Raw genomic sequence first — 16,627 nt, 5'->3', positions numbered from 1 at the left:
CTCCTCTGCTATGTTTGTGCTGGGGAATGAAATGTTGTCTCCATGTTGATGAAAAGTTATAATGGAAATGATACAGGTGGGAGTTACATTAGAGATTCTTAGAGTCCCTTTATTTCAGCATATTGCTATGTGTAATGAACCCCAAATTTAAAAATACTTGCATTTTTGTGGTAGTTAAGAGATAAGGTAACAGGACTTCTATTATACTGAGAAAAAGGTTAGACTTGCTTCAGGTATAAAAGATAAGCAGTAAGATTGAATGAATCTAAATGCTTTCTAAGAAAGAAATTTTAATAACACACATAAAATGTTAATTTCAAATAAAATCTTTGTAAGATGAAAGACAGATAATTCTCATATTAAATAAAAATGCTGAAAATTACAGAGAAAGCAAGAGGAATTAAAAGTAATGACTACATATAGCTGTGACCTAAAAGTTATAATAAAAATGGTGTGGAGGATATTTATGGTGCTTCCTGCACATTTTCATGTGCAGTGCTTTGGAAATACTAATTAACTGAGAGGAAATTTGTAATAGTTCTGAATTCTCCCACCACAACTAAACTATTTGAAATTGTATATTGCAGTTCAAACCCTGGCACATGAATTACAAATTATTTTGTCCAATACTGTTATTTTTATGAATGAAAGAAGTGAGGCTAAGAGAAGCTGAGAGATTTGAATGAGTTTACAAATTTTTGATGAGTGAAAATAAGGACATGGCTGAGGCTTCTTAAAACCTTGGCCAGTCATCTCTGCAGACCAAGTGATTAGTTTATGCTAATTTATATTATTTAACATTTACAATTATTTATGCTGCAATTTAAAAAAATCAAGATAAAATAAGCATTTGAAAAGCACTTGAGAAAAAAAAGAAAAAGAAAAAAAAAAGAAAACCACTTGAGAAAGGAAACAAAATGGACTATTTTCCATAGTACTGTATGAAATGCATATGTATGAAATTTTTTCTATGCTGTCTGGGGTCCAATTCATATTATTTAGCTATGTGTTTTTAAAATTATCTAACTTAATAGCACCTGAACAGAAGATTTTAGAGATGATCAATGAAAAATTCTGCTTGCTGCTAAATAAATCCATTCTGGGTGCTCTTTGGCTCGTTTATTTCTTCAGAAACAATCGACTGAGTGCTTAATGAATGCCTCAGACTGTGATGACTTCTTCCAACATTTTTTAAAAATATATTTAGCAGTAAAAGGAATCAAGTGCTGCCAAGTATTAACAAAGTAGAACTGACTACAGCAGGGGTTCTATCATGAGGGCAGCATCACTCATGACAAAGTTAAGCAGTGAGATGGAAAATTATAACCATAATTCTAGTTTCTAACTTCATGATATGAAGATACTGATTTTTTAACAGTTAAACTTATAGAACGAGAATAATGAACTTGTTTAAGGTTATTAAGTGATGCTTCACTATGAATGTTATAATTATAGGATGCTTGCTCTTTAAGGAACACTGTATTGACTACTAGAAAAAACAGTACGATGTTATTAATATTACACTAAAAAAATAACAACAAAAACTTTACCACATCACACTTCCTTCTTCTACTTAATTCCTTTCCAAAGTTTCCATATATTCTCTTAGAAGATAAACTGTATCAGGAGGATAGCAGCAAGAGTTGTTCTATTTGAGATATTGCTAGAAAGGTCCTACTTCTGTGAGAAAGCCCTTCGATTACAGCCTGCTTCTTGGTCTGCCTCAAAGAAAGCTTGCTTCTCAAATCTGGCTCATGACAGCAGGGGTGTTCAAACCGAATGCAGGAAACCCAACACTCCCCTCTTAACCAATGTGAATCTACATTCAATGCTTGTTGCTCTTGTAAGTGTGGAAAGGAAAGAGGAAACGAATATTGAGTGCCCTTATATGGCAAGTGGAGCATTGTTTCACATTTATTATACCATTGTACTTTTCGTACAAAATGTCCCCAGTTTTCCATGAATAGAGAAGCCAAGTTAAAAATTCAACATCAGTTAGTTGGCAAATTGTATTATAGCTGGAATCCAAACCTGGGGTTTCTCTATTTCTAAAAAAAAAAAAAAAGAAAAATTCCCTTTGTAATTAAATAAAAATCTAAAAATTCATACTGAATTAATTCACAAATGTTTTTTACAAAAGCCACAGTCATTACATAAAGATGCAATTTCATACACAGTAGGACAAAATTATTACAAACCAGAAAAATTATTTATGGTTTTGCATACTTACAAAAATAATACCCAAATGTTAATATCCCTTAAAATTATTCTTAAGGCAACCTAGTAGGGTAGAATGGGGTGGGAGGTGGGAGGGATGATCAAGAGGGAGGGGACATAAGTATACTTATTGCTGATTCACATTGTTGTATGGCAGAAACTAACAAAGCAATGAAAAGCAATTATCCTCCAATTAAAAATAAATTTAAAAATTATTGCTAAGGAACAAAACATTTTAAATCAAAGTAAGACAATTTTTAAATTTTTCTGGCAAACAAGTTTCCCAAGGATCAATATTTCCTGACTCTCTTAAATCGACACTTCCCCCACAACTCTCTAAGGAAATGTAGAATATTTTAAGTCTAGTTTGACATGTATCACCAAAAATGATACAGGGAATTTCCCACTGGTTAGAATTCTGTGCTTCCACTGCCGAGGGCACAGGTTCAGTCCTTGTTCGAGGAACTAAGATCCTGTGAGCCATGAGGTGTGACTAAAAAAAAAAAAAAAAGACAAAAATGGCAAATAAAAATCAGTGGATGAGCCAAAACAGCAGCTCAATCTCATGGTTCTTTTACAGTTGATCTAAAAAAAGTCTTTATTTCAATTCTTACAAGGCTGAAGTTTTCAAAGTGTGGTCCACAGATTCCCTCTGATCTCTGAGATGGCTCAGGAGGTTTGTGAAGTCAAAACTATTTTTTTGTCTAATGATAAGATATTATTTGCCCTTTTCACTATGTCAATACTTATACAGATAGATGGTGCAAAACACCAAGTTAAACTGTTGATACTTACAGACTCCGTACACGTCAATGGTATGGACAAGCTGGGGAAAAATACCATGCAAGTTTCACTTAAGGATAGCCTCGATGAAACAAAATGATTTTATTAAATCTCAACCCTGAGTATATATCTTTTTAATATTCTCTGTGACAATATAGGGCTTTCTATAGATAGGTGGTGCTAGTGGTAAAAAACGCACCTGCCAATGCAGGAGAAACAAGAGATGCGGGTCCGATCCCTGGGTTGGGAAGATTCCCTGGAGAAGGGCAGAGAAACCCACTCAAGTGTTCTTGCCTGGAAAATCCCATGGACAGAGGAGTCAAGTGGGTTACAGTCCATGGGGTTGCAAAGAGTTGGACATGATGGAGCATAAATGCATGCATGCATGCATATTTGAAATTAGAATAAAAATTTTTAATTATTTTTAAAAATTTATTTCAAATATAGAAAATTTCTAATTTATAATATAGTGGATACCTATAGCTATAACCCATATAAACAAAAGCTCTGGTCCTTGATAACTGTTTTAAGAGCCAAAGGGTCCTGAGACAAAAATATTTGAGATTCACTGTGCTATAGAAATAATATGGGCTTAATGATTGTATGATGATATCTAACTAAGAATGAATTGGGTTTAGTTTTTGCCTTTTTTCCTTTAAGGTGGCTTAACCGATGTAGGGCACATAGGCATTAAAAATTAATTTTTATTAAGCTATACATGTTCAGTTCAGTTCAGTCACTCATTCACATCCAATTCTTTGCAACCCCATGGACTGCAGCACATCAGGCTTCCCTGTCTATCACCAACTCCCAGAGCTCGCTCAAACTTATGTCTGTCGAGTCAGTGATGCCATCCAATCATCTTATCCTCTGTCATCCCCTTCTCCTCCTGCTTCATTCTTTCCCAGCATCAGGGTCTTTTCCAATGAGTCAGTTCTATGCATCAGGTGGCCAAAGGATTGGAGTTTAAGCTTCAGCATCAGTCCTTCCAATATTCCAACACAACAGTTCAAAAGCATCAATTCTTCAGCGCTCAATTTTCTTTATGGTCCTACTCTCACATCCATACATGACTACTGGAAAAACCATATCTTTGACTAGATGGACCATTGTCAGCAAAGTAATGTCTCTGCTTTTTAATATGCTGCCTAGGTTGGTCATAGCTTTTCTTCCAAAGAGCAAGTGTCTTTTAATTTCATAGCTACAGTCACCATCTGCAGTGATTTTGGAGCCCCAGAAAATAAAGTCTCTCACTGTTTCCTTTGTTTCCCATCTATTTGCCATGAAATGATGGGATCAGATGACAAGATCTTCATTTTTTTAATGTTGAGTTTTAACTCAACTTTTTCACTTTCTTCTTTCACTTCATCAAGAGGCTCTTTCAGTTCAGTTCAGTCGCTCAGTCATGTCCGACTCTTTGCAACCCCATGAACTGCAGCACGCCAGGCCTCCCCGTCCATCACCAACTCCCAGAGTCTACCCAAACTCATGTCCATTGAGTCAGTGATGCCATCTAACCATCTCATCCTCTGTCGTCCCCTTCTCCTGCTGCCTTCAATCTTTCCCAACTTCACGGTCTTTTCAAATGAGTCAGCTCTTCATATCAGGTGGCCAAAATATTGGAGTTTCAGTTTCAACATTAGTCCTTCCAATGAACATCCAGGACTGATCTCCTTTAGGATGGACTGGTTGGATCTCCTTGTGGTCCAAGGGACTCTCAAGAGTCTTCTCCAATACCACAGTTCAAAAGCATCAATTCTTTGGTGCTCAGCTTTCTTTACAGTCCAACTCTCACATCTATACATGACTACTGGAAAAACCACAGCCTTGACTAGACAGACCTTTGTTGGAAAAGTAATGTCTCTGCTTTTTAATATGCTGTCTAGTTATGCTCTCATAACTTTCCTGCCAAGGAGTAAGCGTCTTTTAATTTCATGGCTGCAATCACCATCCATGATCTTTGGGCTCCGTGATCTTGGAGCCCAAAAAAGTAAAGTCAGCCACTGTTCCCACTGTTTCCCCATCTATTTGCCATGAAGTGATGGGACTGGATGCCATAATCTTAGTTTTCTGAATGTTGAGCTTTAAGCCAACTTTTTCACTCTCCTCTTTCACTTTCATCAAGAAGCTCTTTAGTTCTTCTTCACTTTCTGCCATAAGGGTGGTGTCATCTGCATATCTGAGGTGATTGATATTTCTCCTGGCAATCTTGATTCCAGCTTGTGCTTCATCCAGCCCAATGTTTCTCATGATGTACTCTGCATATAAGTTAAATAAGCAGGGTGACAATATACAACCTTGACATACTCCTTTTCCTATTTGGAACCAGTCTGTTGGTCCATGTCCAGTTCTAACTGTTGCTTCCTGACCTGCATACAGGTTTCTCAAGAGGCAGGTCAGATGGTCTGGTATTCCCATCTCTTGAGGAATTTTCCACAGTTTATTGTGATCCACACAGTCAAAGGCTTTGGCATAGCCAATAAAGCAGAAATAGATGTTTTTCTGGAACTCTCTTGCTTTTTCAATGATCCAACGGATGTTGGCAATTTGATCTCTGCTTCCTCTGCCTTTTCTAAAACCAGCTTGAACATCTAGAAGTTTATGGTTCACGTATTGCTGAAGCCTGGCTTGGAGAATTTTGAGCCTTTCTTTACTAGCGTGTGAGATGAGTGCAATTGTGTGGTAGCTTGAGCATTCTTAGCATTGCCTTTCTTTGGTACTGGAATGAAAACTGACCCTTTCCAGTCCTGTGGCCACTGCTGAGTTTTCCAAATTTGCGGACACACTGAATGCAACACTTTCACAGCATCATCTTTTAGGATTTGAAATAGCTCAACTGGAATTCCATCGCTTATTCACTTATTCGCTCATTATTCGCTTTCTGCCATAATGGTGGTGTCATCTGCATATCTGAGATTATTGATATTTCTCCTGGCAATCTTGATGCCAAGATGCATGTATACATGTAACATTGTACAAATTTAAGGTGTACAAGTGTGCTGGTTACACATGTTAATATATTGCAGTTTGACTACTATCATAGCATTAGGTAACATATCTATCATGTCACATGATTTTCATTTCTTTTTTGTGGTAAGAACCCTACCACAGAGCAGTAGGATCCCATGATGACAGTGTATTGCTTCCCAGTTTGAGGTCCACATGGCTTAGGGGAGAGGCAGACTGCTGAGAGGAAGAATCCAGGAGGGCTGAAACCTGACTTCTGGGCTTGACTCTGGAAAAAACCTATCTATGGAGAATTCAGGAAATAAACAGAACAAGTCTGTCAGGAGAGGCAGTGGCATTGCCAGAGAAAAGTCTGGGTTCACCAAACAGCCCTGAGAAAGCCCACCTCGAAAAGCAATTCCAGCCCCCAAACCTGCACTAAGTAGAAGGGAGGAACTAAAATGTTACAGCTTTTAAAATAAAAGCCTCCCCAATGTCCATCTGCCATGAAGCTATGCAGGACAATGGAGAAGGGAGTTCCTCCCAGAAAGGAGGGAGAGACCAGCTAGATTCTTGAACAAAGAACTCCATCTACTGCCAGGCCACATCCAGCATGAGATGATTGAGATGAACCTGAGATCACTATTTAGGCGTTACCCTTTTTCCCCCTTTTCAAATCAAGGTTTTATTGCAGCAATAGTGTGTTTTTTTTTTTTTTTTCTGCCACAGCCAATTGGTAGTATTAAATGTATCATTTAGCCAAAGGATGACAAGCCATGAAAAGCTACATTTAGACACAATCAAGAAAAATGCTGTGATTTAAGAGATTTCACAATCAAAGTTGAAAGTGGTAACTTGATGAGTCTAAGAGTTGTCTTCCATTAAAATGGAAGAAAAGACAATATTCCTGGTAGAGGTATACTTGCATTGTATTAGCCGGGGTCATCTTGAGAAATTTAAAATGGGAAAGAAGGTATATATGGATGATGGTCAGACAAGGGAAGGAAAAATAATGGGGGGTATAGTTAACTTGGGTTTATCCTGCCCACAATCTGTTTGGGAACAATCTCTTCCCCATTCTGAATGCAGGTAGTTTGAGTGGGGCCAATCACACCTCTGGGCTTCTCTAGTGGCTCAGATGGGAAAGAATCAACCTGCAATGCAGAAGACCAGGGTCTGATCCCTCGGTCAGAAAGATCCCCTGGAGAAGGGAATGGCAAACCACTCCAGTATTCTTGCCTGGACGATTCAATGGGGTTGCAAAGAGTTGGACATGACTGAATGACAAATACTACTAGCACTGCTAATCACACCTCCTGGTTCTACGAGTAGGTGCATCCTAGGAGTATGACCAATTAAGTACTCAATTTATTCAACCATACTGACTAAGTCCAAGGATGGTCACATGATCTCAGTTCAGTTCAGTCGCTCAGTCGTGTCCGACTCTTTGCGACCCCATGAATCTCAGCACACCAGGCCTCCCTGTCCATCACCAACTCTCGGAGTTTACTCAAACTCACGTCCATCGAGTCGGTGATGCCATCCAGTCATCTCATCCTCTGTTGTCCCCTTCTCCTCCTGCCCCCAATCCCTCCCAGCATCATGGTCTTTTCCAATGAGTCAACTCTTTGCATGAGGTGGCCAAAGTACTGGAGTTTCAGCTTCAGCGTCAGTCCTTCCAATGAACTCCCAGGAATGATCTCCCCCAGGATGGACTGGTTGGATCTCCCTGCAGTCCAAGGGACTCTCAAGAGTCTTCTTCAACACCATAGTTCAAAAGCATCAATTTTTCGGCACTCAGCTTTCTTCACAGTCCAACTCTCACATCCATACATGATCACTGGAAAAACCATAGCCTTGACCAGACGGACCCTTGTTGGCAAAGTAATGTCTCTGCTTTTTAATATGCTATCTAGGTTGGTAAAGAGTCGGACATGACTGAGCTACTGAACTGAACTGAACTGAAGGTTGGTCATAACTTTCCTTCCAAGGAGTAAGCATCTTTTAATTTCATGGCTGCAATCACCATTTGCAGTGATTTTGGAGCCCCCAAAAATAAAGTCTGACACTGTTTCCACTGTTTCCTCATCTATTTGCCATGAAGTGATGGGACCAGATGCCATGATCTTAGTTTTCTGAATGTTGACCTTTAAGCCAACTTTTTCACTCTCCTCTTTCACTTTCATCAAGAGGCTTTTTAGTTCCTCATCAGTTTCTGCCATAAGGGTGGTGTCATCTGCATATCTGAGGTGATTGATATTTCTCCCGGCAATCTTGATTCCAGTTTGGGCTTCTTCCAGCCCAGCGTTTCTCATGTACTCTGCATATAAGTTAAATAAGCAGGGTGATAATATACAGTCTTAACATACTCCTTTTCCTATTTGGAACCAGTCTGTTGTTCCATGTCCAGTTCTAACTGTCACATGATCTAAGCCAGGCCAATAAAAGCTCTCCTTGGGACTTTTTGATTTTTTTCATTAGGAATGCCAGCTGCCAGTACACAATTTTTAAAAAGTATTTACTGAATTTGTTACAATATTGTTTCTGTTTTATGTTTTGGTTGTTTGGCCACAAGGCGTATGGGATCTTAGCTCCCTGATGTGAGATCAAACCCATACGTCATGAATTGGATGGTGAAGTCTTAACCACCAGACTGCCAGGGAAGTCCCTAGAACACAACCGTTGCTAGTCATTTTTCCTACATTGTGGGGAATATCTCCCCGATAATAAAGTCAAAACCTAATTTGGTAAAGCAGAGAGAGAAGTGAGGCTTATTTTGAGCTCCTGGATCTAACCACATACCTAAAGCTAGACAGATAAGTTCTGGCTTTTCAAATTATTTGAGTCAGGAGATTCCTTTTTATGTTTACATGGTTAAGCTTCTGACAGTTTCAAGCAAAACAATCCTAACGAACACAACTAAATAAAATGATTTAAATATTTTTTTCATTCTTTCAAAGAGAGATAATTAAACTAAAAAATTTCCTTTTTTAAAAAAACTGATATACTTCTGCATTCCAATATGTATTTGTTACTTTAACAAATCTAGCATCTCAGAAGAGGAACCACTGATTAAGGAATCTGTAGAAGAAAAAAAAAAAACTGCTGTAACTTGAGATGGTATTCAGTTCGGTTCAGTTCAGTCACTCTTTGCAATCCCATGGACTACAGCATGCCAGTCCTCCCTTTCTATCACCAGCTCGCAGAGCTTGCTCAAACTCATGTCCATCAAGTCAGTGATGACATCTAACCATCTCATCCTCTGTCATTCTCTTCTCTTCCTGACTTCAATCTTTCCTAGCATCACAGTCTTTTCCAATGAGTCAGTCCTTCGCATCAGGTGGCCAAAGGATTGGAGTTTCAGTTTCAGCATCAGTCCTTCCAATGAATATTCAGGACTGATTTCCTTTAGGATTGACTGGTTTGATTTCCTTGCAGTCCAAGGGACTCTCAAGAGTCTTCTCCAATACCACAGTTCAAAATTAGGTTACTAAGGTCACAAAAATATCTATCAGAGGATAATCTGCTTGGACAAAGTGATGAGTGCCAAGTCGTTTTTTATATCCTACTTACATTCAGAAAAACTGTGTGTCTTTGCAATAAAAGGCACTATGTAATAAAACCACTAAAGCAAATTGGTAACAAAAAGATCCAAACTACAAAGTGAAAAAAGAAATAGTTGAACTGAAAACCCCAGGTTGAGCTTCTCCACTGGAATCAAGCGCACGCACGACTTGTATCTGAGCCTCTGAAGAGGCAAAGCAAAGTGAATATTGAAAAGTTTAATGCCATGTCTTAAAGGAAACAGTTCATCAGAGAGAAATTATCTTATTTCTAGTGTTAAAGTGTAGAAATAACTTATTAGTTTTTCAGACACTGGCACCAAATAATACAATTGAATCTTTAACAGGAGTGTCATAAAAGATACAGGAATTCTCCAGGGGATCTTCCCAACCCAGGGATTGAACCCGGGTCTCCAGCATTGCAGACACACGCTTTACCGTCTGAGCCACCAGGGAAGCCCCATTCTTCTATGGCTGTTGGAGAAAAAGAGAGTCACTCAGTCGTGTCCAGCTCTTTGCAACCCCATGGACTACATAGTCCATGGAATTCTCCAGGTCAGAATATTGGAGTGGGTAGCCTTTCTGTTCTCTAGGGGATCTTCCCAACCCAGGGATTGAACCCAGGTCTCCCGCATTGCAGGAGGATTCTTTACCAGCTGAGCCACCAGGGAAGCCCACTGGAGAAAAAACTGACCCTCAATTAAAGCTCAGATGCCCCAGTTAAATTACAAATCTACGAAGGCAATTCAAGAGGGAGGTAAAAAAAAGATAAAGTATATACATTCTCTTATCATATGGGTTGATATTTGAGCAGAGTTTATCAAGTATTGATATTACAGTGAAAGGCAGGTGAGGGTGGCATGTCCTTTAAGACAACCCCCTCCAACAATCAGCAGTTGGTTCATAAAAGCTTGGAATAAAGTTATACAGCAAACCACTAGAAACTAAAGACTAAGATCAATCAAAAAAAATTACAAGAAATCATAAGAAATTAAGGGCCTAAAGCAGATTGCTGACTAAAAGGATTATCTACATAAACAAGTTTTACAATGAAAATCAAAACCTTACTTGCATTTCTTCTAAAATGAAGAGTAAGAAATATTCTAAGAACATATAATAAAGAGGTTTCAAAAAAGACAAGAATTAGAGTCTTTAGAACAGAGATTGTTTTCTACTTAACCCTTTCTTTTCACTCTACAACCATAGCTGAAGTCAGGTTCTTGTAAACTCAATTTAGACTTCTGCATTACCTTTCTCTCCATGTTTCCTACTTGTGAATTTAGTTGAATTACTCTTTGTCATTAAATTACTTTGACCATGTTGATCAGTTTCTTATAAGACCTACTGTGTTTTCTAAATGCTATAAACTGAAGACTGCATGTTACACTTGCAAATCTTTCTAATTTTTAAAATCTTTCTGCTTGTTCCTTTTTTTTCCTCTTATTTTTGGCCTGCTTTTTAAATTCCATCATCCTTGTTAATGTCTCCCTTTCTTCCTGGAATATAATCTGCTTCCAAGCTAGCCACAGTCCTTTGGGCTATATAATATGGATATTTATTATCCTGTTGCTAATATTTCCACAGAGAGCAGGGAACTCCTCCTCACCCCTCTGGAGGGATTAGGACTGGAGGAACACTTTGGTCCCTCTTTTTCTTCCTCACTTAATCCTCCCCTCTAGAGGAGTGTCTTATCTCAGAAGCTGGTAAACTACAGCCCAGGGCCTGTTTTTGTATAGTTCACATATATTTTCACATTGTAAATGGTTGGGAAAAAAGGAGAAGAGTATTTCATGCCACATAACATGTATATAAAATACAACATTGTATCTCCTTCAGATTTATATGTTGAAGTCCAAACTCCTGTTTCTTCAAAATGTGGCCTTAATCTACATGGGAATTGAGTGGGCCCCCTGATCCAATTTAACTGGTGTCCTTATAAAAAAGGGGAAATCTGGACAGGTATATGTATACAGGGAGAACATTAGGTAAAGATGAAGGTACAGATGAGGGAGATGCTTCTACAAATTAGGGAACGCCAAAGATAGTCATCAAATCAACAGAAGACAGAACCAAGGCACACAGCAGATTCTTCCCTTCACAGCCCTCAGGAACCCACTCTCTCTACACTTTGACCTCAAATTTTCAGCCCCTAGAACTGAAAGACAATACATTTCTGTTGCTCAAGCCACACATTCTGCAGTACTTTGAAGTCTTAACAAATGAACACAACTGCCATTCTCACTTATCTACACATTGTCTATGGCTGTCCCCTGCAACAATAGCAGAGCTGAGTAGCTGCAGCAAAGACTGTAAGGCCTCAAAATCTAAAATGTTTACTATCTGGTCCTTTATGGTAAAAGTTTGCTGATTCTTGGATTTATCTGATTGATGAGGTAGGGGAAAGGGTCACTAGGCATATGCAGCCCATTCTCCTTGTTTCTCTTGAGAACTGACTGGTGACCCTTCCTCAGTCCTTCTCTCCTCAGCACAGGAGGCCTGGGAATGTCCAGCTGATCTATCTGGGACCAACAAGTGAGTTCCATTCAGGGTAAAAGGAAGATGGAAATAGGAAAGCAATTTTAGGTCTAAGACATGGTCTCCAATTTAGATTTATCAGTGACAACATTTTTATTATAATCTCTTTCTGACACCTGTATATATTTCTCAGGTGATTTCAAATCTGGAGGAGAGAGTTGTAATGGTTCATCAGCCCCAACCAAACCTCAGCTTCTTCCTCCTCATAGCAAGAGTGTTGGAAATCTCATTTCCTTCTTGGAGTTTCTCCAAAAAGGAAGTGAGTGCTGACTTATTTTTTAACCTGGCCATATCCTCTCTGAATATGCAATTCTCGTGACTCATTCTTAAACTCTAAACCACACAAAACCACTTGCACTAATGGTCACACAAAGTTTAGATGATTTTTTTTTTTTTAACACTAAGACACTATGTATTTATGTGAGTATCTGCATGTCCCTTTACAGATCTAAATTACTCTAACCTTCCTCAGATTATGAGCTCTTGAGCAGGTTTTGTTTAACTTGAGGTCTGGGTTGATTAATAACCAACACAGTGTTCTGTTAATTAATGTGGTTTCCCTCATTAATAAAAAAGACCCTAACAATCCCTTGCCAACAATGTTATTATACAGATTCATAAAGAAAAGATGGAAAAGATGCTGATGATAAATATGAGCTACACATTTTGAAAAATAATTTTTTAAGCAAAAATAAAAAAAATCTAGATATATGTCTGAGAAAGAAAAATCAGTCACCAATTTGTCATCCAGAGCTCATTAGTTTACTCAATTAACCCACTGATAATTGTAGAAAATGCCTATTACATACAAATTGTCTCTGATGTCCTGGGGCATGAAAAATAAGCTAAAATGAACAATTGGTGAAGGACCCTGACATTCAGGCAGAAAAATCTGATTTCGATCTGCTAGATATTCATAAAGAATACTGAGAAAATGGAGTGTTTGGAAAAATCATTTTAGCAGTTATGAATGTAGAGATCTCAGCTTGATAATCTAAACTGTGGACTTGTCTGCCCAGTGGGAAGGAAGGGCAGGGTAGGCCCCACAGAGCCTGTTGGCTGGAGGATCTAAGGGTATTCAGGGAGATAACTCATTCAAAGGCGAGACAGCTTTGCTTGAACTCTGTGGGGGCTTGTTACCTGGATGTTTCTCTGGTTTAGCACTTATGGACCTCCAGGGACAGGGGGATACAAAAAGGGAGTGAAAAAAAAAAGAGCAGTTTCCTTAAAGACTCTGTTGAGGGCAGTGTTTAATAGCATTTGTAACAATGGATGCTGGGGGTGGGGCAAAGGTCACTCTCCCACTCAAGGGGTGATCTTTCAGCTGGAACCCTGAGCTGCTTTAGGGAATAGCCTAGAGCTAGACCAGACAAGTGAGAGAGCACAGTGCTTGGGCAGCCTCAGTACCTTCGGAGAGTTTCAGCTGCTCCACAACATGGGCGTGATAGTTGACATCATGGATTCCAAATTGGATCATAGAATAATAAAAATTGTACCTGCCACCACCGTGTAGCCAACAAGTCAAGTGCCAAACATACGTGAGCTTCTACCCCCCCAAAACCGTACCCCCACCAAGATTTCTAGGGGAAAAAAGACCCTAAGACTTGTTGGCAGAAATTGTAGAGGTGGAATTACAATAAATGGGAGCCTCAAAAAAGCTCACTTTGAGTGTGGTATGTATGAGCAGCTACAATGAGTATGTTGCTTCCAGGTTGCATGGCCTGGAAAACACAACTTACAAAAAGGAGGAGGCGATGTGGGACTGGAGTGCTGGTTGTATTAAATATCAGCTGTGTGACCTTGGCCAAGTCATTCAAAGATTCTGAACTTCAGGTCCTGCAACAGAAACATGGAATTGTTCAAATGCTCTGACAAGGTCGTGGTGAAGCTCAAATGGACTTATGTGAGAGCAAACCCTATTGTTTATTTAAAGTGCTATAATTATCATTACAGGGAGTATTTGCAGAACAGGCTATTTATAATAGGGTTCTGAGTGAACTGATTTCCAGCTGTCACCTGATATAAAATGCTTTTGTGTCTTCCAAAGCCATTTTGCAAATAATTTTTCTCACGCAACTGTCTCGGCAAAACCTAGAGGCACTTGAAATGACTGCTTTTAGGGTATGTCTGTGTACCCCTAGGGAACACAACTGGGAAAACACAGCTGTAGCTGGCACAGAAGAAATGAAGCACAGAAAAGCCTTTGGGGCAGCAGAAAGTGGGGACCATAAAAATCTTAGCCTTATTTTAACATTTCTCAGAGTACATGGGAGTCAGTAGGTGATCTTGTTGGTAGTGATGGGTCTGCTGGGAAATCTTAACTTTAAATTGCCTGCCAATCTCTATTTTGTGTGTCCAAGAAGAGCCATTTATCACTTTTATGAAGCCACTGAAAGCCCACATTGAGGGGGAGAAAAAATAATTATGAAGTAGTATATGCCCTCACACTAAATACATAATGAGAGTAATGGGCTGAAGTTTCTAAGGATGGGCAATAAATGTTTTGATAAAACAAATCTAAGATTGCCCCCAATAGAAAGTTAGCCCTCCCTTACCTCCACTAACTCTCTGCCACCTGCCCAGGGGAGCAAGTTTCCAAGATTTAATGATGCGCTGGTATGATGGATTTTCCATTAGATGTTCCTAATAACTCTTCTCCACAGAACAGTCCTTTCTCTAGCCAATAACAATAAGCCATGTCTGTATGTGGGTTTCACAATTAACAAAGCACTTCATACAGATACAATTTACTTTATCGCAGAAAGGAGATTTGGGGGTTCACTTAACCTCAGGGAAGCAGTTATACATTTTACCTTTAGGACACTGAATCCCCTTCTTTGTTAGGTTTACATGTTCATGGGGTTTTTAAGTCATCACCTTCGGAGTTCACCTTTATTTCCACTCTTGTTCCAGGGCAGAGCTGTTTTTCTCACTTACCTTAAGGAAACCAAGATCATTGTTGAATGAACTTCAGGTTCATCCTGCAATTCAAGATAAACCCTGACCCCTTTATATCTACCTAAAGTCTAACTCAGTAAATTCTACCCTAGTCACATAAATCTTCCTTAACCAATCTATTTCTTGAAGATAACTGTCCAAAGTTAGGTAATTCTCTTAATTATTTTCTCTCATTATTTTGTTAATGCTCTAACTTACATGTCATAAGAACTTTTACTTATTTGTAACAATTCATTTATAAATAAATAAATGAAGTGATTCAGATCACCATCATGTCTTTCCTCCTGGCTATTTCATATAGCTCCTCTATCCACCAGATCTCTTGGAGTGTGACTGGTCAGAATGGAGACACACTGCCAATGTAAAATCTACAGCAGATTTAAAGGTCTTAGACTTAAGAAGGAAAGTAACATCTCAGGGTAATTTTTGTGCATTGATTATGCATCAAAATGACAACATTTTAATATACTGGTTTCAATAAAACATATTATTAAATGAATTAATTTCATTTGTTCCTTTTACTGTTGTTTTTTTTTTTTTAAGAGGCTGGAAAACTTAAAGTTACATATGTGGATCAAATTATACTTCTATGGGCAGCACTGACCTAGAGCTTTTAACTTTACATTCTAGGTCTTTAATCTTTATCCTTCTTCCCCTCCTCCTCCCTCATGCTTAATTCAAGCCCAAATCTCCTGGCTCATTCTCCTTTTCTATGGCATTAACATTCCCATTAAAGTAACAACTCTCTTTGATTACCTCTATCTTAGCCAAAGAAGAGTTTCTCAGCCCACATGTGATAGATAGATTTAAGTACTCACTACCTCTCACAGCAAGTATGCTGGCCCTAAAGTTATTCCACTAGAAAAAAATTTTTTTCCCTTATTATGGAAATAATGTCTGGAGACTTAAAACAAAGTAGGCAGAACAATGGCAGAATAGTCACAGGAAAGTATTCCTACTGGTCCTGGAGAGCAGAACTGACTTCCTGGAAAATTACATCCAGTAAGACAGTTCCACAGGGGGTGAAACAAATTTAGTCCTGATATTCAAGGGAATGCACAAAGATTCCTCTGAGAATGTGGAGTGGAGTTAATAAAAATGGATGGTGAAACTGGTTGTGTTTTTCTTGAAGGAAGTTCACAGGCAGTATCAATCCAGCCCAAGAGAGCAATGGGGCTAAATATTTTCCAAGTGCTTGATATAAAGAGCAAAGCTTATTTTCTCCATTGTGGTCTGTCATTATTTTTACACTTCTGATGTTTTTACAGCCAAATCAATCCACACACAGACGTGTTTATAATAAACCATTGTAAAACCCTGATGTTTTCTAACTTACAATGACCAGAATACAGGAAGAACCACTTGCCCTATCTTCATGTCCTCTCCACCTTCTGCTTCCTACCAGTCATTCTTTCTTTCTCCAGCCTTAAGTTCTGCCTGGGATCCATTAAGAAAACACTTAAGGCTTTGAGAAAATCAGTAAAAAGGCTGGGGGAAAGCAGGAACCATTTAAGGGGCTGGTCTCCAGAGTTCTGTATCCCTCACCCATCTTTGAAATAGCTTTCTGTGCATTGCTGGATTTGTTTTTATCCCACTGTGTTATACTGTCAGAATTACACCCCCAC

At 38.8% G+C, this 16,627-nt stretch overlaps 1 long non-coding RNA gene across 1 annotated transcript in view; it reads right to left on the bottom strand.

The window, feature by feature from the left end:
- Nucleotides 1-1,926: 1,926 nt before the first annotated feature.
- Nucleotides 1,927-16,627, bottom strand: part of LOC122686585 — a 148,050-nt gene continuing 133,349 nt past the window's right edge. The window contains exon 4 of the long non-coding RNA XR_006338838.1: nt 1,927-2,710. This is a non-coding gene — a long non-coding RNA (uncharacterized LOC122686585). The remainder of the gene's footprint in view (nt 2,711-16,627) is intronic.

Source organism: Cervus elaphus, chromosome 30 (assembly GCF_910594005.1).
Source record: "Cervus elaphus chromosome 30, mCerEla1.1, whole genome shotgun sequence".
In the NCBI taxonomy this organism is placed as follows: Eukaryota; Metazoa; Chordata; class Mammalia; order Artiodactyla; family Cervidae; genus Cervus; species Cervus elaphus.
The sequence above is the reverse complement of the archived record's forward strand: the minus strand, read 5'-3'. Positions and strand labels throughout refer to the sequence as shown.